This window comes from Mytilus edulis, chromosome 14 (genome assembly GCF_963676685.1).
Source record: "Mytilus edulis chromosome 14, xbMytEdul2.2, whole genome shotgun sequence".
Lineage (NCBI taxonomy): Eukaryota > Metazoa > Mollusca > Bivalvia > Mytilida > Mytilidae > Mytilus > Mytilus edulis.
In genome coordinates, this window is record NC_092357.1 from 53,237,128 (window position 1) to 53,261,399 (window position 24,272).

General features: G+C 32.4%; 1 long non-coding RNA gene across 3 annotated transcripts; it reads right to left on the reverse strand.

The window, feature by feature from the left end:
* Window positions 1-245: 245 nt before the first annotated feature.
* On the reverse strand, window positions 246-22,448 carry LOC139503697 (uncharacterized). Of its 3 annotated transcripts, none has more exons than XR_011659169.1 (5): window positions 22,404-22,448; window positions 2,291-2,346; window positions 1,373-1,440; window positions 876-941; window positions 246-365 (listed from the first exon to the last, which is right to left on the reverse strand). It is a non-coding gene; the product is annotated as an uncharacterized lncRNA (long non-coding RNA). The 3 variants fall into 3 exon arrangements; XR_011659170.1 differs by having other exon boundaries at window positions 22,356-22,440; XR_011659168.1 differs by lacking the exon at window positions 22,404-22,448 and adding an exon at window positions 4,895-4,983.
* Window positions 22,449-24,272: the final 1,824 nt, after the last annotated feature.

A 24,272-nucleotide genomic window follows, 5' to 3' on the forward strand; every position in this document is an offset into this window, starting at 1 on the left:
TAGAGCCTTGTGGTACACAAAAATGTAGCTGCATATGACAATTATCAATATTTATTAGAGATAAGTTATGTTCTGTTGCTTTATTAAAATGTAATCCATGAAAGGGCATCATCTGTAGGAGTATTCATGATGTTCAATCAGAATCAGATGGTCAAAAACTTCAAATGCAGCAGATAAGTCTAACATTACAAGAATAGCACAACAGTTGTTATCAAGTGCTAGCACAATGTTGTGATGAACTTTATTGAAAGCTGTGTCATTTGAATGACAACATGAACAGTAGGCCAACTGTATGCCATTATTAAGAGAATACAAAATTAATCACAATTCTTTTATGCAGCCACAGTAATCATGGTAATGAAAGGCTGAAAAAGAATTAAGACACTTTCAATTTTTCTGGCATATTACATAAGTGAGATATTTGGTTAGCCATAACATCAGGTTCAACTCACAATTTTTTCTTAAAATGTCCTGTACCAAGTCAGGAATATGGCAGTTGTTATCAGATAGTCAGTTTCTATGTATGTTGCCGTTTGTTGGTGTTGCATTTCAGCGTTTCTGTAGTTCCGTTGTTGATGTGTAATTTTATTTGTAACCCGGATTTGTTTTCTCACAATCGATTTCTGACTTTATACTAATTACACATTATACTAATGTCTTTATTTCAGAGATTTAAATTGGGAATTACAATAAAAGGTTAAGTTTTCATCAAATACTCTTAAAGTGATTCATTGCCATACACTGTGAAGTGCAGGCTTTTAGAACCCCGAAAGACACACTTCCTTTAAAAAACCCATTAAATTGCAAGACGATTATGAAAATCTTGATCTTTAAATACAAACAATTTATACATCTTTGTAACATCTCTTTCTTACCTTAAAATCCAATGTCAATGGCCATTTCCAACATAAATCTTTATGGAAAAGCTGCAATGCCATAACCTGGAATATAAAATGTCTTCAAACTTGTTTAAGATACTACTGTTGGTATATTTATGTACATAATAGAGCAAAAGGTGATTGATAACATATCAAGGTAAAAGGAGGAACACATCAATGTGACAACATCCCAACACCACAACACATAACATCTACGTAATCAATTGAAATCTTTAAAACACTTAGACACAAAATAATACTGAAATAAAAACAAGATTGCTATGCAGTGGTGAAACGTCACCTTCACTGTATAATGTGTAATTGTGGTACAATAGACAAATATGGTTAAATTCCTATAAACATGGTTGGATCAAAATGATGATCAACTACACACGATGACAGACAATCCTACCAAGTATGAGGGCTATCTCCCAAATGATTCCAGGTGTTGCAATCACAAGGTGATACGATGGTATTACAATACTCTTTCTTACCTTAAAAGTTAGATCCAATAGCTTTTCTAAACATCAATCCATACTGACAAATTATAATAAATGCTGGCCTGAAAAGTAAAATTATAAGTCATTCAAAATTGTTTTAAAAAAATCAGTGTTGGAATATTGTAGGCATATTATTACAGATTCCTTTATTTTTTGTGGGGAACAATTTATGATTGATCAACAATTGTACTTTTGTGGTACAATTTCCATTTATTGAGGAACAAATGTATTTTTGTGGGTAACAATTCCCATGGATTGAGGAACAATTGTATTATTGTGGGAATTTGATTCAATGTTTTGCTAAATTCTGCATACAAGCCTATAGAAAATGATTACTCTGTTTATTATTAATATTTGTTGTTCACCTATTTCTGAATAATAATAATGAATCCTTAGTTTATAGAAATAGGTCATATATTTCTGAAGAATAATATTGATTGATTGATTGATTGTTGGTTGCTTAATGTCCAGTGGCAAATATTTCATGCATATTCAGGACGAGAACAAGTTGACAATAAATACAATAGGTAGGTTGTTGTAATAGAGGACATATAGGATGATGGTTTGGGAAAATGGAAAATGAGGGTATATTGGATAGGGACAGAAATTTTGCCTTGCAACAGGCCACCTATGGACCCCTCAAAGAGTTGTTGCAAGCGAATAATATTGAATCCACAGTATATAGGAATAGGTCATGTATGACAAATGGGTAATAGGAAATGAAGGGAACACAATGTGACAACATCCCAAAAACACAAAAAAATATGGCATCTACTTCAAATCTTTAAAACATTTAAAGCCATAAAAAGGTAAAAATCTGAAGATTTGTTTTTGTCTCACCTCAAACAACTTTTAAGTCTAGAACAGTTCCTTTAAATAATTTTATGATGAAAATAAGAATTAATTACCTACTTATATATTAGCAGTATTATACCAAGTCTTACTCCACATCCATGAATACATAGTCACTGAAATAACATTAAAAAAAAAGAATTAAAATTAACAAAAATATATATTTTACAAATCTATCAAATCAATAGCCTAAAATTTATTTTTCTAAAGAAATGTTTTTGATCTTAATTTCAACTTATTTTTTTTTATTATATACTCTATCAGTTATCTTCCAGTGAATCAAAACTTCCCTTAGAAGGTAAAATCCTATCTTTTCCTGATATAATATTTTATTCCTATACAATAGAAAAAAAAATCATAACAGAAAACAGTAAGATAAAAACCAGCTTAAATTGGAGGATTCACTTCTGCTAAGCACATATGAGAAAGTCAACCTACTCTGTTAACAAAAATGTTCTTGCTAGATTAATTTTGATAGACAGATCAAATGGAGTGGAAGTTCCATGCCAAATTGGCTCAGCATAACCGAAATTACGAATGCGAAGAGGGAATGTAATATATAACACTATCAGTCTTATACCTTCGTGGTGAAGTGGAAGAGAGTAGACTATCCAAGTCTTTAAAGGTTGATGTCCAGAATACTGATGGTGTGAAGATGGTAATATATCACACTATCAGTCTAGTGCGTTCCATATGAGGGAACCTAGACAATGTTCTAGTCAAGAGGACAGCTGAACCCAAATCTCCTGCTTCATCACATGGCAGAAAACCAAAGTGGCGAAGTGAAAGAGAGTAGAGCATCCCAGTCTCTAAAGATTGATGTCCAGGATACTGATGATGCGAGGAAGGTTATATTTCACACTATCAGTCTAATGCCTTCCATATGGAGGATCCTTGACAATTTTCTAGTCAAGAGGACAGCTGAACCCAAATCTTCTGCTTCATCACATGGCAGAAACCAAAGTGGTGAAGTCAAAGAGAGTACAGCATCACAGTCTGTGAAGATTGATGTCCAGGATTCTGATAATGTGAGGAAGGTTTTATCTCACATTATCAGTCTAATGCCTTCCATATTATGGAGCATCCTTGACAATTTTCTAGTCAGGAGGACAGCTGAACCTAAATCTTCTGCTTCGTCACATGGCAGAAAACTAAAGTGGTGAAGTCAAAGAGAGTAAAGCATCCCAGTCTGTGAAGATTGATGTCCAGGATACTGATGATGTGAGGAAGGTTATATCTCACATTATCAGTCTGGTGCCTTCCATGACAATCTTCTAATTAAGAGGACAGCTGAACCCAAATCTTCTGCTTCATCACATGGCATAAAACCAAAGTGGTGAAGTCAAAGAGAGTAGAGCATCCCAGTCTGTGACGATTGATGTCCAGGATACTGATGATGTGAGGAAGGTTATATCTCACACTATCAGTCTAATGCCTTCCATATGGAGGATCCTTGACAATTTTCTAGTCAAGAGGACAGCTGAACTCAAATCTTCTGCTTCATCACATGGCAGAAAACCAAAGTGGTGAAGTCAAAGAGAGTAGAGCATCCCAGTCTCTGAAGATTGATGTCCAGGATACTGATGATGTGAGGAAGGTTATATCTCACACTATCAGTCTTATGCCTTCCATATGGAGGATCCTTGACAATTGTCTAGTCAAGAGGACAGCTGAACCCAAATCTTCTGCTTCATCACATGACAGAAAACCAAACCGGTGAAGTCAAAGAGAGTACAGCATCCCAGTCTGTGAAGATTGATGTCCAGGATACTGATGATGTGAGGAAGGTTATATCTCACATTATCAGTCTGATGCCTTCCATATGGAGGATCCTTGACGACAATCTTCTAATTAAGAGGACAGCCTAACCCAAATCTTCTGTTTCATCACATGACAAAAACCAAAGTGGTGAAATCAAAGAGAGTAGAGCATCCCAGTCGGTGAAGATTGACGTCCAGGATATTGATGATGTGAGGAAGATTATATCCCACACTATCAGTCTAATGCCTTCCATATGGAGGATCCTTGACAGTCTTCTAATCAAACATGGAAGATTAATGTCCAAGATACTGATGATGTGGGGATGCTTTTATCTCACTCACTATCAGTCTAATGCCTTCCATATGGAGGACCCAAGACAATATTCTAGTCAAGGGAATAGCTGACCCCAAAATCGTCATCCAATGGCAAAAAAGTCAAGCGGTGAAGGGGAAGAAGCAAATTAGATAGGTTAGGCCATTTTCCTTAACAATGGTAAGGCAGCAACCATTTGATTTTCTGGGGGGGGGGGCTATGGTTTTTTTTTCTGGACAAATTTTTTTTTCGCCTGCGGTGAAAAACAATCAATTTTTTCGCGACAAATCGAAAACAATTTTTTTCTTTCAATTTTAGCATTACATATAGTGGCAGCTGAGGGTGAAACAAACAATTCCAAAAAAAGCCATAGCATCCCCCCAGAAAATCAAATGGTTGCTGCCTAAGAACTTCAGTTCCATTGGATCCGTCTATAAAATAGGATGTGCCTATGGAATTCATTTGTTACAATGATAGGTTCAAAACTTATATGGCCATAGTAGAAGTGAGTTTTCGAATTTTAACAAGTTTATATCCCCGCTGTTTTCTAGATCAGTAACATCCATTGTCTTTTGCACAGCTGATACTTACCATCCATTTAAGCACAGGTCCTACCCGCCTTTCCTTCATCGCACTTTTGCTAATGTTGTGTTTGAAAAAGTGTAGTCAAGGGTGTACTTGATCCACTTTGGAATGTTTGTGTGATGGGATAGTTTTTCTTCTTTAAATGTACTTTCTAGTTATGACCTTGGAATGAATATTATCTGAATCTTTTATGGTGACATACATACTTATTGTAACAAAAAAAAAAACATATTTCCTAGCGTTATCTAAACTCTGACAATAAAAAGAAAAAAAATCATAAAAATTTAAGCACAATATCTTTAATTTTGATGTACAATAAAATAATTACATTAGATGTATGTTTCATTATGATACTTTATTCTGATTGGCTAACTGCACATCACGTGTTATTCCGTAAGCAATTGCATTGCTCAATAAAACTTTTCATTCATGATAACACGTGGTCCCACAATTAAGTGCACAGGTGAATTAAATAAAACGATAATACAATTCGTGTTTTCATTATCATTGATAAAAAAATGTAATTATAAGTATTGAATGCTTCTTTTTGTAACTTCATAGGGTTGTGAAAGCGTTGACCGTGCGTACATTTTGAGTATGAAGCGCTTAATTCCGCGCTTCATACAAAATGTACTTCGGTCAACGCTTTTACACCCCAATGAAGTTACAATAAGAAGCATTCAATTCTTAAATAAAATGCATGACCAAAATAAACTAATCTTACAAACAAAGACGGTGGTCCTTATACTGATAGTACTATTTTTGAGCCCATATTAAGAAAACAGTAGAAGATTTCGGTTATAAGTATTATACCTTGTGGTGATTGTAATTTACCATCAATAATCCAAAAGACTATTTTCATATTTATTTATCGACATTTGACTTCAGAGAATATATTTTTTCTACAGGTTACCTTTTCTGTGGAAGGACATCCTGATACATGCTTTAGGGAGAGCAAAAACAATTACCCATCCCTATTTAAAAACTTTACTAAAACAGTTAAACATTCCGATTTAAAAAACTTTACAAAATACAGTTAAACTTCCCCATTTAAAATGTTTACAAAAACAATTAACCATCCCTATTTCAAAACTGTACAAAAACAATTAAACATCTGATTTAAAAACTTTACAAAAACAGTTAAAGATCCCCATTTCAAAACTTTACAAAAACAGTTAAACATCCCCATTTAAAAACTTTACAAAACTAGTAGAACATTTCCATTTAAAATTTTTACAAAAACAATTAACCATCCCTATTTAAAAACTTTACAAAAACAGTTAAACATTCGGATTTAAAAAACTTTACAAAATACAGTTAAACTTCCGCATTTAAAAACTTTAGGTGTCATACCACCAATTACTCCCTCAAATGTAGAATGTATGTGAAAGTAGGCCTACTCGGACAAAAAATAGTGCATTTGATGTCATTGTTCACCTAAACTAACCAACAAATTTGCAGAAATGAAACTTTTGTTGAAAGAGAAATATATTTAGACCATTTTGAGCCAAATTTTACCTGTCTTGGAGTTTGCATTTAAAATTGAGGATTAATGCCCTCCATGGTATACTAATTTAAGATTTCCAGAAAACCAGGGGGTTATTTTTAGTGGTACCTCCTTTCGGGGGCTCTCTTCTTTCTTATATGATTTTGAATGTATGTTGAAAATTGAAATGTAGAAAGGTGACACCTGTACAATTTAGGATATACCTAGTTTCTATGAAGTTAAACTTAAGGTAAGATATTTAGAAAGCTGTGAAAATTGTAAAATTTGGTTGAACAGATAGGGACTTTTAATTGGTGCAGGTATGACACCTTTACAAAAACAATTAACCATCCCTATTTCAAAACTTTACAAAACAATTAAACATCTGATTTAAAAACTTATCAAAAACAGTTAAACTTCCCAATTCAAAAACTTTACAAAAACAGTTAAACATCCTCATTTCAAAACATTATAAAAAAAATTAACCATCCCTATTTCAAACTTTACAAAAACAATTAACCATCTGATTTAAAAACTTTACAAAAACAGTTAAACTTCCCAATTCAAAAACTTTACAAAAACAGTTAAACTTCCCAATTCAAAAACTTTACAAAAACAATTAACCATCCCTATTTAACAATTTTACAAAAACAATTAACCATCCCCATTTAAAAACTTTACAAAAAAAGTTAAACATCCCAATTTAAAAAAATTACAATACCACTAAACAATTAAACATCCCCATTTAAAAACTTTTCAAAAAACATGTACACCTCCCCATTTAAAAACTTTACAAAAACAATTAAACTTCCCCATTTAAAAACTTTACAAAAACAGTTAAACATTCCCATTTAAAAACTTTAAACATCCCAATTTAAAAAATTTACAATACCACTAAACAATTAAACATCCCCAATTAAAAACTTTTCAAAAAACATGTACACCTCCCCCTTTTAAAAACTTACAAAAACAGTTAAACATCCTCATTTCAAAACATTATAAAAAAAATTAACCATCCCTATTTCAAACTTTACAAAAACAATTAACCATCTGATTTAAAAACTTTACAAAAACAGTTAAACTTCCCCATTTAAAAACTTTACAAAAACAGTTAAACATCCCCATTTAAAAACTTTGCAAAAACAATTAACCATCCCTATTCAAAAACTTTACAAAAACAGTTAAACTTCCCCATTCAAAAACGTTACAAAAACAGTTTACCTTTCCCATTTAAAAACTTTACAAAAACAATTAACCATCCCTATTTCAAAACTTTACAAAAACAGTTAAACATCCCAATTCAAAAACTATACAAAAATAGTAAAACATCCCCATTCAAAAACTTTACAAAAAGGGTTAAACATCCCCATTTCAAAACATTACAAAAACAATTAACCTTCCCTATTTAACATCTCATTTAAAAACTTATCAAAAAAGTTAAACTCCCCATTCAAAAAGTTTACAAAAACAATTAACCATCCCAATTTAACAAAAACAATTAAACAATCCCATTTAAAAACTTTACATAAACAATTAACCATCCCCATTAAAAAACTTTACAAAAAATGTAAAACATCCCAATTTAAAAAAAATTACAATTCCACTAAACAATTAAACATTCCCATTTACATTTAAAAACTTTCCAAAAACATGTACACCTCCCCCTTTTAAAAACTTTACAAAAACAGTTAAACTTCCCCATTTAAAAACTTTAAAAAACAGTTAAATTTCCCCATTTAAAAACTTTACAAAAACAGTTAAACTTTCCCATTTAAAAACTTTAAACATCCCAATTTAAAATATTTACAATACCACTAAACAATTAAACAACCTTAACCAAAACATCCCCATTTAAAACTTTACAAAATCAGTAAAAAAAACTCAGTCAGTACCAGTAATAGCCGATACTTAGTACATATGGTACACTAGGATTATAAATGTTTTTTACCAGCAACCTCACTTGGTCAAACTGAGCCTCTTCACTCTTCAGTTTGTGGATAATTGTGGTACGTATGGTAGGGGACGTTACTATACCTAAATGGGAGGTATAGTATCTGTGAACCCTAAACACAGAAGGCGACTTAACTTCCCATACGTGTACACAAGTATCCAATACGTAACTTTGTCAAGTTTTTCATGTCTGTCACTGAAAATAATTTTTAAATTTAACAAATGAAGAACTTACTGCAATTCAATAATATAGATATAATTATATGTAAGTTTTTTTCTTGGTATAAGTCAAGTAACCTGCAGTCAATTATCACTGAACTAGTTCATATTTTTGTTTAGCTGCCGGATTTTCTCTCTGTTTTGAACACCCATTGGTAGCCTTAAGCTGTTTTCTGATCTGTCGGGTCGGGTTGTTGTCCCTTTGACACATTCCCCCATTTCAATTCTAAATTTTATTCTTAAAGGTTTTTGAAAGTATGAGAAAAGTTGTGGTCATAGGTTAACACAGTGTGACAGAAACTCAACAATACAGCTCAACCAGAAATACAGGAAGATGTCAACAGTCTTTAACAGTAAACTATCATAAATTATAGTATTCAATGTTATATGATGACCTTTCTTTTGTATTGAAATCCATAATTATTGATTCCTATCTTTTATCCATGTTCATTAGAGTTGGTTATGTCTCATTGGAAATCCTAACACATCTCCTTATTGACTGAGAGGACAACTGTAGTTTTTTTTTGTGTTGCTTACAAATTTAGTTACACTTCATAAAAGAGGGACCAAAGATACCAAAGGGACAGTCAAACTCATAAATCTAAAATAAACTGAAAACGCCATCGCTAAAAATGAAAAAGACAAATAGACAAACAATAGTACACATGACACAACATAGAAAACTCAAGAATAAACAACACGAACCCCACCAAAAACTAGGGTACATAAAATTTAGAATGGAAATGGAGAGTATGTACATAATACAGTTTCTAAGTTCATTCTTTAGACTGATCAATTGACCAATCTATGAACACATATACAATGTGTCATACAAAACCATCTTTATATATAATCTATGAAATAAAGATAATGATACATATATGCATTTTCCAATGGTCTATTTGTATGGTATGTCTCTATGCACATCTATCAAGAATTAGTATATAAGAATTATGTAATAAGTGGCATGAAAAAAAAAGAACTTTGTCTAAAATTTCTGTTCTTTTCTTTAATAGATTAAAGGTTGCAATTATATAACTATAAAAAGTATTGAGAGCATTCTTCATTTCATACACACAAAACTCTCTTCAAATAACAAGAAGAAAATAAAATTCAGATATTCACGTCTTTAAATGCACAAACATTTTTTTGTAGCATCTGATTCTTTCAATTGTAAGTCTTCATATGATACATGTTATACAAATGCTAGTCAGATACTTCTACTCTTTGTAATAACAATCAACTATAAATTATTGTCCCATGATTCATGCTGTACTAAGACCATTTCTTTAAAGGTGACCTCTTTGTCGATGTGATTCCTCTTCAAACAATAGCTTGTTTTGAACTTCTCTCTACATACTGAAAAATAAAAAAAAAAAACAATTCATAATCCTAAATTATTTTGCTGGTTGGAATTAAAGCATCTTAAAACCAAACATTCATTTGCAAAGTTCAGTTGAAATTTTTTTAATTGGCAAATGAACATGATTGTCATTGTATAGCCAGGTAATTTTGGTTGGATGATAAAATAAACACCTTAGGTCAAATATTGTAAGGGTTCCATTGAACCAAGTGTCTCACCTACTTTTGCTGTTAATCCCAGGCTCAACAAAAACGAAGAAAAAAATTAATAAAATTATTCCTCTCAATGTTACCTTTTCATTGTAAGAAGCTTCTGTCACAGTTTGGTAAAAATCCAGGATAGTTTATGAATCTAATAAATGTTTAAAAAACTTTAACTGCAGACTGTAATATTAACTGGAAGAAAAACTAAGTCCATTTATAAGTAAAATATGAAAGAACTGGTACAAAATTTTAACAAAATTTACTACTAGATACTAGCTTATGATTATAAACAAGCTTTTGTCCAAGTTTGGTACAAATCCAGGATGGTTTAAGAAAGATATTAAAATTAAAAAAAAAAACTTAAACCACAGAGTGAATGTAATGTTTCCTGATAGAAAAACTAAGTCCATTTAAAAGTAAATTATGGAAAAAAACTGATTTATTTTTACTAAATTCACATCTGGATACTATCTTATGATCATAAACAAGCTTCTGTCCAAGTTTGGTACAAATCCAGGAGAGTTTAAGAAAATTATTAAAATTTCAAAAACTTAAGCCACAAAGTGAATGTAATGTGTCCTGGCAGACAAACTTAGTCAATTTATCATGTTTATAAGTAAAATACGGAAAAAGCAGATTTTTTTTTCTTTCAAAATTTACTTATTATGGATACTAATTATCTAATAGGATCATAAACAAGCTTCTGTCCATGTTTGGTCGAAAACCAGGCTAGTTTAAGAAAGTTAATTATTAAAATTTCAAAAAATTTAACCACAGAGTAAATATTTGTGGACGCCGCCAACAATGATAAGGACGCTGACGGTAGAATGTAGGATCACTATGTCTGGCTTTTTCAACAAAAGTCGAAGACTCGACAAAAATAGGTGGACTGCATAGTCATTTTTATAATACAATACAAATATCATGTACAAAGAAAGATAACTCTATTCATTCTTAGATGGCAGTGATAAAATAATTCCTACTGGAAAACTGTTGTGTCAGGTTTTGACTTATGTGCTTATGTGTTTTTGTTAGATGTATTTCTCCTTGTATCTATTTCATGAGTTAAGCCTTTTTCAACTAATTTTCATAGTCCATTCTTATGTTGTATTGTTACACCTCTATCCTAGGTTATGGGAGGGTTGGGACCCCTCTAACATGTTTAACCCAGACACATTCTGAATGTATGTGCCTGTCCCAGGTCAGGAGCCTGTAATTCAGTGGTCAGGTGGTTGTCGTTTGTTGCTGTGTTACATATTTGTTTCGTTCATTTTTTTGTACACTTAATTAGGGTTGTCTCATTGGCAATCATCTTCTTTTTTATATTAAGACACAATATATACTGTGGATTCTTTTATTTTCATGGGTACAAAATTTCATGGATTGAGGAAAACTACAATTTTTGTGGATTTTTGAATTCATGGTTAACCTTAATGCAGCATATATTTTGATGAAACATTTGTATTTCGCTGAACATTTTAAATTGTGGTTTCCCTGTTCCTACGAAATCCACGTAAATTGGTATCTGAGTAATATTGAATCCACAGTATATTAATCTAAAGAGTATACTGTAAAATCAAAAGTTATAGTTTGCCTTTATTATTGCAATCTTTAAAGGATGGACAAAATGTGAGATTAACTATATTGTGATTTAAGGTAATTTATATACAGATGTAAATATATCATATTTCAAATTAAGAGTTCTTATTATTGGGCAACTAAGGCATGTAAGTGGCATTATTCACAACACTGTTTTTTGAATAAATGTGTTTAGTATCAATGCAAAGACCCTATAAGTGAATCAATATGAACGCCAAAATATGCAATCTTTAATGACCTGATAACAGTATCGTTACTATTCAAAGGTTTTGTTAGTTTCTGAGGTGAATACTGACACCTTTGTGCTATCTATAGATATTTTCATGTATAAATTGATAATTATTTTAACCAATTTATTCATTTTTTTAAATTTGTTTTTGACAATTTTTTGTTCATTTAAAAAAATAGGGACAACAGAGTTGGTGTATGTGGGTTCGATTCCCACCCTAGGCATTCATTTATATTGGCTGGTGCAAAGCGGGCAGTTTAGCTTAGTGGCCCCACACTGACTCTGTTGTTCATATGTCACTTAAAAAAATCAGGCGGCCTTGTTCGGGTCTTGCCATCTCTATTTTTCTTTTTGTAAATCATACACAACAAAACTATTGAATAATTGTGAAAATTATACCACAGATAACTATGGTAAAACTTGAATTGTTGTTGGCATAATTAAACTTGGCAGCAATGGCTGCCATCCAAGATCCAAAAAGTTTTTATATTGATGAATAATATATCAGATTTTGATTCTTTTGGTCACAAAACATTTTGGATGGTACACTGTAGGTGGTGGCCAAATTTTTATTCTTATAGGCTTAAAGCTTTCGGGTCTGAAAATTGCACAAAATCATCATGTTTTGACAAAATTTGGAACATAAAATGTACTCTTATGAAAAGAACTGATTTATTGAGCGTTAAGACTTTAGAAATATACCCATTTGAGAAACCAAATTGTGAACTTTTTGGAGCTTTATGTTAAAGTTTATATTTTAGGCCATTTTGGACAAGAAGTGAAACTTGTCCTTTGAATCAGTGGTTTCACACTAATAACCATACTATATATAGATAATACTAAGTATGATATCTGTTAGAAGATAGCTCTTTCACAGTACATTGTTAAACTTAAAGATAAATGTATACCAACAATGACCAATAATAATTATATTAATGATGGAATGAGATTATACACAGTAACATGTATATTATACTGTCAGTGGCGGATTCAGAGGGGGGCGTACAATGTACATGTATAGCTGCAGATTCTTATTTTATTCTTTTAAATATAATGGATAAATAATTGACTGTGTTGCAATAAAACCAAGATAACTCAGTGAAGCTATTTCTGAACATTAAAAAAGTTTTTGTTGACTGCAACAAAAATCTAGAATAAGGGATAGTAATATTGCTGTGTTAACATCCACTCCATTAGTGATTGATCCAAAAGCTAAATGTTCCAGAAAGTAGAAGACTTGGCCATGGATACTACATGAACAAACATTGTTAATAAATGTCATTTGTAGAGCAGGATCTGCTTACCCATCCAGAGCACCTGATATCACCCCCAAGTTTTTGTGAGGTTCATGTTGCTCAGTCTTTAGTTTTCTATGTTGTTTTTAGTGTACTTTTATTTGTCTGCATATCTTTTTTAGTTTTAGTCATGGAATTGTAAGTTTTGGTTTATAAGTTTGCTGTTCATCTGGTATCTTTAATTTAGCTCCAATATTACAATTTGTCTGTTTTAATATAATGATTGTCTTAAACCTCTTTATCACATGATCATAGTTCAGTGAGCATTGGTGAGTGACTATATACATGTAGCTACTCCAAGAATTGTTTGCTATGTTGATTCTCTATTATAAGTTATATGCTAACTATTTTTGTATGTGTGCAACTATATGGTTATAATGCCAATCTAACAGTTCTCATTTGACCACATAATCATTGATAATTCACAAAGTTAAGTATCCTAGTTCAAGTCAGTATATCAGATATAATATACAAATATATATATATATATATATATATATATATATAGCATAGCAAATTATATTATTTGTACTTTATTGTAAGGTGAACATATCTGTCCGGCAAGTATAATATAAACACCTGTCATTTATCAATAATTCAACACAACTTGAGGTCCTCTGATGTTCAGTACTTCAGTACTTTGATTATATACTGATGTAATGATAGAATGGTTCCAGTCTGATGGTACTTTGTTACAGGGTTCGATGTAAGCATGGTTCCAGTCTGATGGTACTTTGTTACAGGGTTTGTGATTCATCTTGTTTACAGATGTTTATTAATGACCACATGAATAAATAATCCTGAAAGTACACAAATAGCAAAATATAAATACACAATGTACATATACAATACAGTGTACAAAGGGAACACTCTTTTTGTTTTTGGGATGTAAAAGTACCCCACCACGTCCTCTCTGTTTTTGTTAAATGTATAGGGCACTTTTGAAGATTTTTCTCATCACAGGCAATCATACCACATCTTTTTTTTTATATTCTTAATTCATTTAACTGAAAGCATATGTTTAAAATATGATAAACTGGCTCTGTTCTATCAGAATAAAACCAGTACAATGAAAGTGTATATTTATATTTGAAATGAATAAATCTGATAAAACTCAATCATATATTAATAGATATAGGAAGATGTGGTATGAGTGCCAATGAGACAACTCTCCATCCAAATAACAATTTATAAAAGTAATTAAACCATTAGAGGTCAAGGTACGGCCTTTAACACGGAGACTTGGCTCACACCAAACAACAATCTATAAAGGGCCCCAAAAGTTACTAGTGTAAAACCATTCAAACTGGAAAACCAACGGTCTAATCTATATAAAAAAAACAAGAAACGAGAGACACATATAAATTACATAAATAAAAGACAAGTACTGTACATCAGATTCCTGACTTAGGACAGGCGCAAACATTTGCAGCTGGATTAAACATATTAATGGTACCAAACCTTCTCCCTTTTCTGAAACAACAGTATAACATCACAACATAGAAAAACACATGATAAAATATCAATTGGAAGGCTTAACTGAATCAATTAAGTCAGGATAAATTGCTACATTCTTAGTATCTACTACAATAGGTTTGGAGCAAACACCCAATATGGTGGTAATTTCGTCTCATGTACAATGGTAATAACTCATTGATTTATGGATTATATATTTCTATTACTATAATGTTTCTATAAAATTTTCATATGTTTTGCATTGAAACAAGAAATGGGTGCATAATCCTTAACTTCACTAACTAAAACAAGAGTGCACACGCTGAAATGTCTCATCTTCTTTTCTAATCATTGATATATCATGTTGATAGTCCTTAATATAAAGCTTTGCTATAACAATCACATACAATTAACTGCCGTCACTATCCCTATGTCGATCTTTCTGCAACAAAAGTCACAGGGTTGACAAAAATGAAAACGCTGATCTTACCATACATATATCATTGATGATTCAATATCTATGATATATTGTTTCTCCGATTTCATGGAAATACTTCTTTAAAACAAGTGAAACTGTGAGCTTCTGCTCACTGATGATACCCCCCTCCAAATGTGTTCCGTAAACAGAAAGCTGTAGAGTGATGAATCTGAAAACGCATCACTAGGTATAGCTGACTTATATCAAGTCTGAAACCTAATATCAGAAATCCTGGAAATGCAGTTCCTGAGAAAAATGTGACGAAAAATTTTCAACTTGGCTATCAGGTGTAAAAATGATACAAGTGTTCGGTAAACAGGAAGTTGTCGAGTGATAAATCTGAAAACGCATCACACAGTATAGCTGACTTATATCAAGCCTGAAACCAAATTTCAGAAATCCTGGTAGTGTAGTTCCTGAGAAAAATGTGACGAAAAATATTCATTGGACGGACGGACTGACTGACAGACTGACGGCTGACGGACTGATGGACTGACGGAAGGACAGACAGAGGTAAAACAGTATACCTCCCTTTTTTCAAAGCGGGGGGTATAATAATATAACTATCATACATTTTGTATATCATCATGCACAATCGTTCTGTCACTTAAAAAAACTTGTTTTCTCTCCAACAGGCTAATTCATACATGGCATTACTATCAGGACTATAACACAGCTATAAGAAATGTGTGTAAATATTTATGACTTTGAATAAAATAAGTACTATAAATTCAGAAATTATTGTGTGCATTTATTATTGCGATTTTAATTTTTAGGATTTTGAGAAAAATCTGGTTTAATTCATATATAATTACATTAGATGTATGTTTCACTATAACACGTTATTCTGATTGGCTAACTGCACACCACATGTTATTCCTTAAGCAATTGCATTACTCAATAAAACTTTTCGTAAATGATAACACGAGGTCCCACAATAAAGTGCACAGGTGAATTAAATAAAAAATTGATAAAATTCATGTTTTCATGATCCTAGCTAAAAAATGTAATTATAAGTATTGAATGCTTCTTTTTGTAACTTCATAGGGTTGTAAAAGCGTTGACCGTGCACACATTTTTAGAATGAAGCGCTTCTGCGCTTCTTACAAAATGTACTTCGGTCAATGCTTGTAAATCCCAATGAAGTTACAAAAAGTAGCATTCAATTCTTTAAAAACATTTCAAAGTGCGAGTTTAAACTATTGCGTTTACAACAGTCGCATTTCTCGCAATAATAAAAACCTCACAATAATTTCTGAATTTTCAGTAACTGAACTATTTCTAATTAGTAATAGGAATTGGTAGTGTCCAGAATATATAGCAATATAAATATTTCAAATATAGCTGCTGTATTAGTGTATGTATATGCTATTTATACAACTCTTCCCCATTTGCATGTTTCTAGAGATTACTTTCAATAAGTTGAGAAAACTGACCTTATGTTTTTATCAAAAATTAAATTCAGCTGTCCACCAAATATGAATACAAACAGCATAACACTATTCAGTTAAAAATAAATCCTATTCTAACCAAACAATAGAATTTCCCTCCAAAATAGACATATGACTTAATTAACCAATTATCATACAGAACAGAGTTTTCATAACACAAACCAGTAAAACCTAGAGAGTTACATGTATAACCAATATATCAAAACTCACTGAGCCATGACAAAGTCTTACAATAAATATAACCACTGATGCATGACTTAAAGACTACTCATTAGAACATACTCACCCCTTCTCGTCCAATGAAAAGTCAGTTTTTTTGCCCTCTAATTTTCATAGTACATGGATTTCCATGCACTACGAAATGCTATACATGAATGACTTTTCATTGTCAGTTTTTTCCTTGGGAAAATAGCCTTCTGATTACAGATGAAAGAGAAACGATTAAAATAAAACCATTTTGAATTTTGCAAAATTTCATGCATTTTCTAATGGTACACATAATAGAATACACAAAAAAAAAATGGTAAGGATAAATAAAATGATATTTATTTAATTTATATACCTTACATTTGAGGGAATTATTTATGTGGTATATAATAAATTATATCAAAATTTAATATGAAAATAAAAATATCAAAAATTACTTGTTACCACATATATATACACCATGTAGAGATTAATAGGTTGTTATTTGGTTAACGTTCAGTGGCAAGCTTTTCATGCATATTAAGGACAAAAACAAATGATTAACCAATCCAATATAAATCAAACTGCAATGGGAAAGAGGTAGTGCCAATAAATAATCCTTTTGAATTTATCTAAAGCAACCATTGCAAATCTAAGCAGTTAAGGAAGGGCCAATACATTTTGAATTTATCTAAATTCACCATTGTCAACTTTACCAATTAAGGTAGGGTCAGTTCCCTTTTAATCTGTTTTAATTCACCATTGCCCACTTTATCAATTTAGGCAGGGTCTTTGGATTTATTTAAATACACCATGGCCAACTTTACCAATTTAGGCAGGGCCTTTGAATTTATTTAAATACATCATTGACAAAACATTGTTTAATAACGTCTGTTCAAAGTTTTTGGAGTATCGTGCTGTCCTTGCCATCACAGACGAGAAGGATATGAGGATGTTACATTTCGACTTCCTCTCACAATTTAACCATTCTCTTTAACAAACCAGATTTCAATTTAGCAACCACGGTTTGTTAACTGAAAACCATACATGTCCTAAAGTCATATTTGTAACTGCAATCTTGAACATCACCAAGTTTGACGCTTTAAAATTTGAGGAATTTTGGTCCTCGATGCTCTTCAAATTCGTACTTTATTTGGCCTTTTTATTAACAACTTTTTTGGATTCAAGCGTCACTGATAAGTCTTTTGTAGACAAAACATGTGTCTGGCTTAAATACAAAATTTAATCCTGGTATCAATGGCGTGTTCATTTAGGTGATTTCCTATCAGAAATAAGTGCTGCAAATGAAAACATAACACTACAAACACAAGATGATGACACAAATGAAGACATTAACATATTAGCACACTCAGGAATAAATTACGGCCTTCAACTTGGAGCCTTGGCTCACACCAAACAGCAAGATATAAAGAGTCCCAAAAATGACCATTTTTCAAACAGGAAAACTGTGTAATCTTTAAATAAATAGAAATATTTATGAACCACATCAACAACCACAGTATTACTAACTTAGAGGTCCCTGACTTAGGACATGTGCAAACAAATGCAGCGGGTTTGATCTTTGCAATAGGCGCCAACCTTTATCCATCCTGGAACAATAGAGTAACATCAAAACATAGAAAGACACACTATAAAATATCAATTGAGATGGCTTAACTCAATCAAAAGACATTTTAACAAAAACAAGTGAAAATACACCAAACGAAAAAAAAAATGAACTATGATCTATGACACAATGAAAATACAAAATAAAACAAGGGGGTTAGAGTCAATCAATATAAGAAAGACAACCATCAAATGATTGCACAGCGAAAAAACCCTGACTAAGTAAGAACTGAAAATAAAGAATAAAGTCTTTATGTACGTTTAAACCCCCCCCCCCCGGTATATAAAATGGTCGTCCTCTGATCCCTTTTACTAGTGAAACTTTTGGCACAGATTCATAACCTTATTGGCCTTGGTTTACTTGATGCATGATGCCTGCTGTTACAAACCTCTTGTTTTATACATGATTACAATTCACACAAAATTGATAGCTGATAAATAAACTCAAAAATGATACCATAATTGAAATTTTGTATTTGCTCCAGACGCGAGTTTCGTTTACAAAAGACTCATCTATGACGCTCAAATTGAAAAAATTGAAAAGGCCGAATATGATATGTCCTTCCAGTCAAACTAAGTTTTAACCTCAAACTAATTGCAACAGAAAATGTTTTAGTTCTAATCTATAGCATTAATTCCTAAAAATACACAGAAAAAAGTCCCAAAAAATCTAACTTGAGGAAAACTCAAAATCATCATTTTTAATTTCCTATGGAAATTAACATTGGAAGGGGAAATAACTCTGCAAAAATGACTTTTTTATTGTCAGTTTTTGGTTGATTTTCTTAAAATTTATTTGACTATATTATATAATCTTCTGCTCATGAAATGTACAAAACTGTATGAGTTATTGGTATTTTTTTTGGTGCATTTTTTTTTTAAAAGAAATTGCAAATTTGTGGCTTTGTGACTATTTTAAAAAATAATGTGAAAATTTGGTATTGTTTATATTTGTATATTATATTTGTTTAGCATATACCTGTTTAAAGAAACTTTAAACCACAAAAAGAGGAATAAATGCCTAATTATTTTTATCAAATTTGAGATTCTTTACCTTGACATGTTGAAAAATTCAATAAATGGTCAACTAATGAATTACGAAATCTAGATTGTAGTTTGATAAAAGATATGAAAACACCTTAAGAGTTCGTCATACTCTAAAGACGGCTGAAATATAAAGAATCAATACATTCTTTTGAATAGAAGCAGTAAAGTTATAATTTTGTATCAATCTTTATTGATATTTCTGCCTTTTTTGCAGAGGTATCTCCCTTTTCAATGCAAATCTCCATAGGAACTTTAAATCGTGATTTTTTTAGTCTTCCTTAAGTAAGATCTAATGGGACTTTTTTCTGTGTATATTTGGGGTATAATGCTAAAGATTAAAACTTAAAAATCATATGTTGCAATTACTTTAAGGTTAGGGTAAAATTTATGTTAGATTGACTGGACTATTAGTTATCTCACTGACAGCTGTGTAACAATATCCAATAGCAACATTTAACTGAGGCTTGGTTGATAGATATAGTTTAATAGATTTGATGTCACCATCTTCAGAAAAACGCGTTTAAGTTGCTTTTAACACATTAGAATAGCCTTTAACTCATTGAAGTTGCATTTAATGCGTTAAAGATGCATTTATCATGTTAATGTTGCATTTAACGCATTAAAGTTGCATTTAACATTTTAAGTTGCATTTAATGTGTTAAAGTTGCATTTAACGCATTAAAGATGCTTTTAAAGCAGTAAAGTTGCTTTTAACACATTAAACTTTCATTTAACGCGTTAATGTAAGAAGTTATTAATGACGATAATATATAAATGTACTGAAATCTGTAAACTTTATCGCGTTAATTGACAAAGATATGACACACAGTGTTGGATACAGCCAGTCGCCTGGTTGCCAAATGCGACCAGAGACTTGATTGGGCGATTAGAAATTGTCAAAAGATGGAGAGTAACTGGCCCAAAAATAAATCATTGGGCGAGTGTATTATCATTCTCAAAATCGTAGTTTACTCCTATAATAAACCACCCCAACTTCGGAACACCCATTTTCGGAATTCCTCTGGTCACATCGTTAAAACGTGCAAGTGCATTAAAATATCAATATGGGGAATAGGATATCGTGACAATGTGCTTGTTAATAGTGGGTCAAAAATAGTTTTACTGACAATGATGGTCGCTAAACTATTGGTGTTTTATATAGGCTAGCGACAGTCATTGACAGTAAAACCTTGTCTGACCCACTTAACCAAACAAGGGCAAAGGGAATTATGAAAAGAACTCCAGCATATAGGATACATCCAAGAAGCCATCAAAATATTTTTCATACGAGGATAGTTAAACCCCTCAAGGACAGAAACAAGTGCATGTGGCAGTGATATAAGAAAATAATTCGTTTATAAAATGTCTTTTTTTTTTTTTTTTGCATTGACACTTTGGAGATTTTTGGAGACGCCTGTTGAAATGACTGACCGAATAGAATATTGCGGAAATTCCCCGTGCTATTTTTTTACAAATTCGCAGAAACTTGTTTAATTTTAAACGCAACAGCAATATTTCCTCAGTGATAACACGAAATCACTATGCAACCGAAACGGCAATGGAACGTCGCCTCTCTCCTTCTCTCTCATGGAATGAGAAGTCACTTCTTCCTCTCCAAAATCCTAGATTAGGCACTGAACAGTGATTCTGAATTCAGTGACAATGAAGACTATGGGAATGATTTTTTTTTAGGGTTATGTATCAGGAAGGTTTGATTGAGGAATTGAGATTATCTACCGTATTTATATTGCTTTTTTTGTCATTTTTTATGGCTCAACACGTAAAATAATTGGGCTACCAATATGTATTTTGGGCCTGTGAAGTAATTTTTACACTCGTCCTACACTGACACATGTGGCCATTTTATTTAGTAAGTTTCGAGTAAATCTGAAGCCTTAAACAATTTTAAGGCAAAAAAAGATTTTTTTTTCTGTCACTGTTTTTTTTGCGTTAAATGTTAAAGCGTTACTTTATCCGTTTTTTTTTACATGAACGGCCTTTCATAGGTCAATTCCCCTTTGAATTCATTTAATTCACCATTGCAAACTTTATCAATTTAGGCATGGCATTTGAATTTATTTAAATACACAAAAGCCAACTTTACCAATTTAGGCACGGCTTTTGAATTTATTTTTTAAATACAAAAAAGGTAGGGCCATTTGCCTTTGAATTCATTTAATTCAGCATCACAAACCTTACCAATTTAGGCAGTGCCTTTGAATTTATTTAAATACACCAAACCCAACTTTATAAATTTAGGTAGGGCAACTTCCTCTTTGAATTCATTTAATTCACCATTGCAAACATTACCAATTTAGACAGGGCCTTTCAATCTATTTAAATACACCAACATACCTCCTCCAAAACATTTAAATATAGTCTTCTAGAATTAAGAATATGAATGTTGTTGAAAATTAGGATGAAATTTGAAAAAAAATAGGCAGGACAGGAGTTTTGAGTAAAAAAAAAGGCAGGATGAGACACTTGCAAAAAAAAAAAAGTCAGGATGACAATTTAGGTAAAAAAAAGTCAGGATAAACTAAAAAAAAAAAAAAAAGGCAGGACCGAACAGAGTGAAAAATAAAAAGGCAGGACAGAGATTACAGCTAAAAAAAATGCAGGACAAAATTTTTCATCCTAGCCCCCACATAAAAATCAAATGGTAGCTCCATAAGGCCTTTGAATTTATTTAAAAACACCATTGCATGCATACTTTAAACACTTCTAGTAGTTGAGTGTCAAAACAAAACTCCCTAATAACATCAACAAGACTCATTTGTACACCCCCCCTTTTTTTAACTAATCAAACAAACCTTTAATTCAAAAGAATTATCATTTACTAGTAGATATTTGTATAAAGGAACTACAATATTGACTCACAACAAAGGCGTTTTGAGGTATCAACTTAAATATGTCAAATATAATTACATAGCACGTGTACCACACCACACGCACTCCAGGTACCACATCCTGGCCTAGTTCGATCACCAACCATACTTTAGTTTTGTTGGTATTAGTGGGCATGTCTGGTTAATTGAATAATCGAACTAACTTTGGTACCAGTTTAGTAAGTTAATATGGCGGCGTTTTTACGAAAAATGTGTATATTGGAAATGTTTGATGACGAAGACGAAGATATTCATCGCTTGCTTGCCAAGAGATCAAAAAATACATTAAGTGTGATTAATATGACGACCAGAAGAAGTTTCATGCCAAAAGTGACAGATTACATGGCAGTAGTCGGACAAATGGCGGTCCCTCAGCACATAGATGATTTTAAAATGCATTACCGCATCAGCAGAGATGTTTTTCATATCATATTGGAAAGCGTTCAAGACTTATTAATTTGAGGAGGAAGGGGGCCACATGACACTGTCACCCCAGAGAAACAGCTTCTAGTATGTGTCAGCTATTTAGCGACAAACCAGTCTATGAGGGAAACTGCACAGTTCTTTAATCTGTCCAAGTCGACAGTGCATCAGATCATTAAAGAAGTGTGTAATATTCTGGTTAATCTGCGTGATAGGGTAAGAAAAATGTCAGTCACCTGTTGCATCTAGGAAAACTAACTCTGGACCATATTATTTTTGCTGTACTATATTCCGCTAGAAAATTTTAATTGATCTTATTCTTAATTCTTGACATCTTGTTTACAATTTTTAGCCGATTTATGGGGGGAAAGGTTAATTATTAGTAACCATAGCATATTTCTGAATTGGTATCTACAATTTAAACAATATATTCAAATGCTAATAATGTAGATGTGTTTTTTTTTAGATTATTCGTTGGCCATCACCTAGACAACAAACAGAAATCGCAACTGAGGTAGAAGCAGTATGCTCTTTGCCTGGGGTGACAGGTTTCATAGACGGTACACATATTCGACTGTCAGCTGCTATTGGTGGTGAAAGGGACTACTATAATAGAAAAGGGTAATTTGGTGTAGGGGAATGAAACAAAGGTTCTTCCTGTGTTTTATGTGGGACAGGTACTATTATGCAGATATTAATTTATTAAACTGTTCGCTTTATTCTGATGTTGAACTACATACCTGAGGTGTTTGACTCCAGATTCATTAGGATTTAATCCTCAATAATGATAATAACATGTTTAACCCCGCCACATTATGATCCATTATGTATGTATGAGGGCGGGGAGGACAGGGGTAAGAGAGACAGGGAGAAAGGAGAAAGGGGGTGGGAGAAAGGAGAAAGGGGTAGGAGAAAGGAGAGGAAGGCTGGGAGAAAGGAGAAAAAGTTGGAGAAAGGAGAAAGAATAAAATATCTCTCCTTTTAAATTTTTTTCTAATATTTCAAGAAAAAATATCTCAAAAGGAGATGTTTTATTCTAATGGGAGAAAGGAGAACGGGGGTAGGAGAAAGGAGAAGAGGGGTGGGAGAAGGGAGAAGGGTACCCCTGTCCTCCCCCTCATGTATGTTCCTGTCCCAAGTCAGGGGCCTATAATTCAGTGGTTGTCGTAACTCAGGGACGTAACTAGGGTTCAAATTCAGGGGAGGCAGGGGTTTGGGGGCCGCCAATTGAGGCCCCCAAGAGAGAGGGGGTTGGGGGGCACAGCCCCCCACCGATTTTTTTTCTCCAAGTAAAATGTCCTTCGATTTCCTTACTCTAGAAAGCATCAGTGATCATCAGTATTGCTGGAACCTGGAAACAATATTTTATGCCAAAAAACTGAGATTGCTGTTCGGGGTAAGCAAAGGCTCCGTCTTGAAGGCCGTACTTTGACCTATAATTATTAACACTAAATACATTGTGACCGCGGATTTTGTTCTCAATATG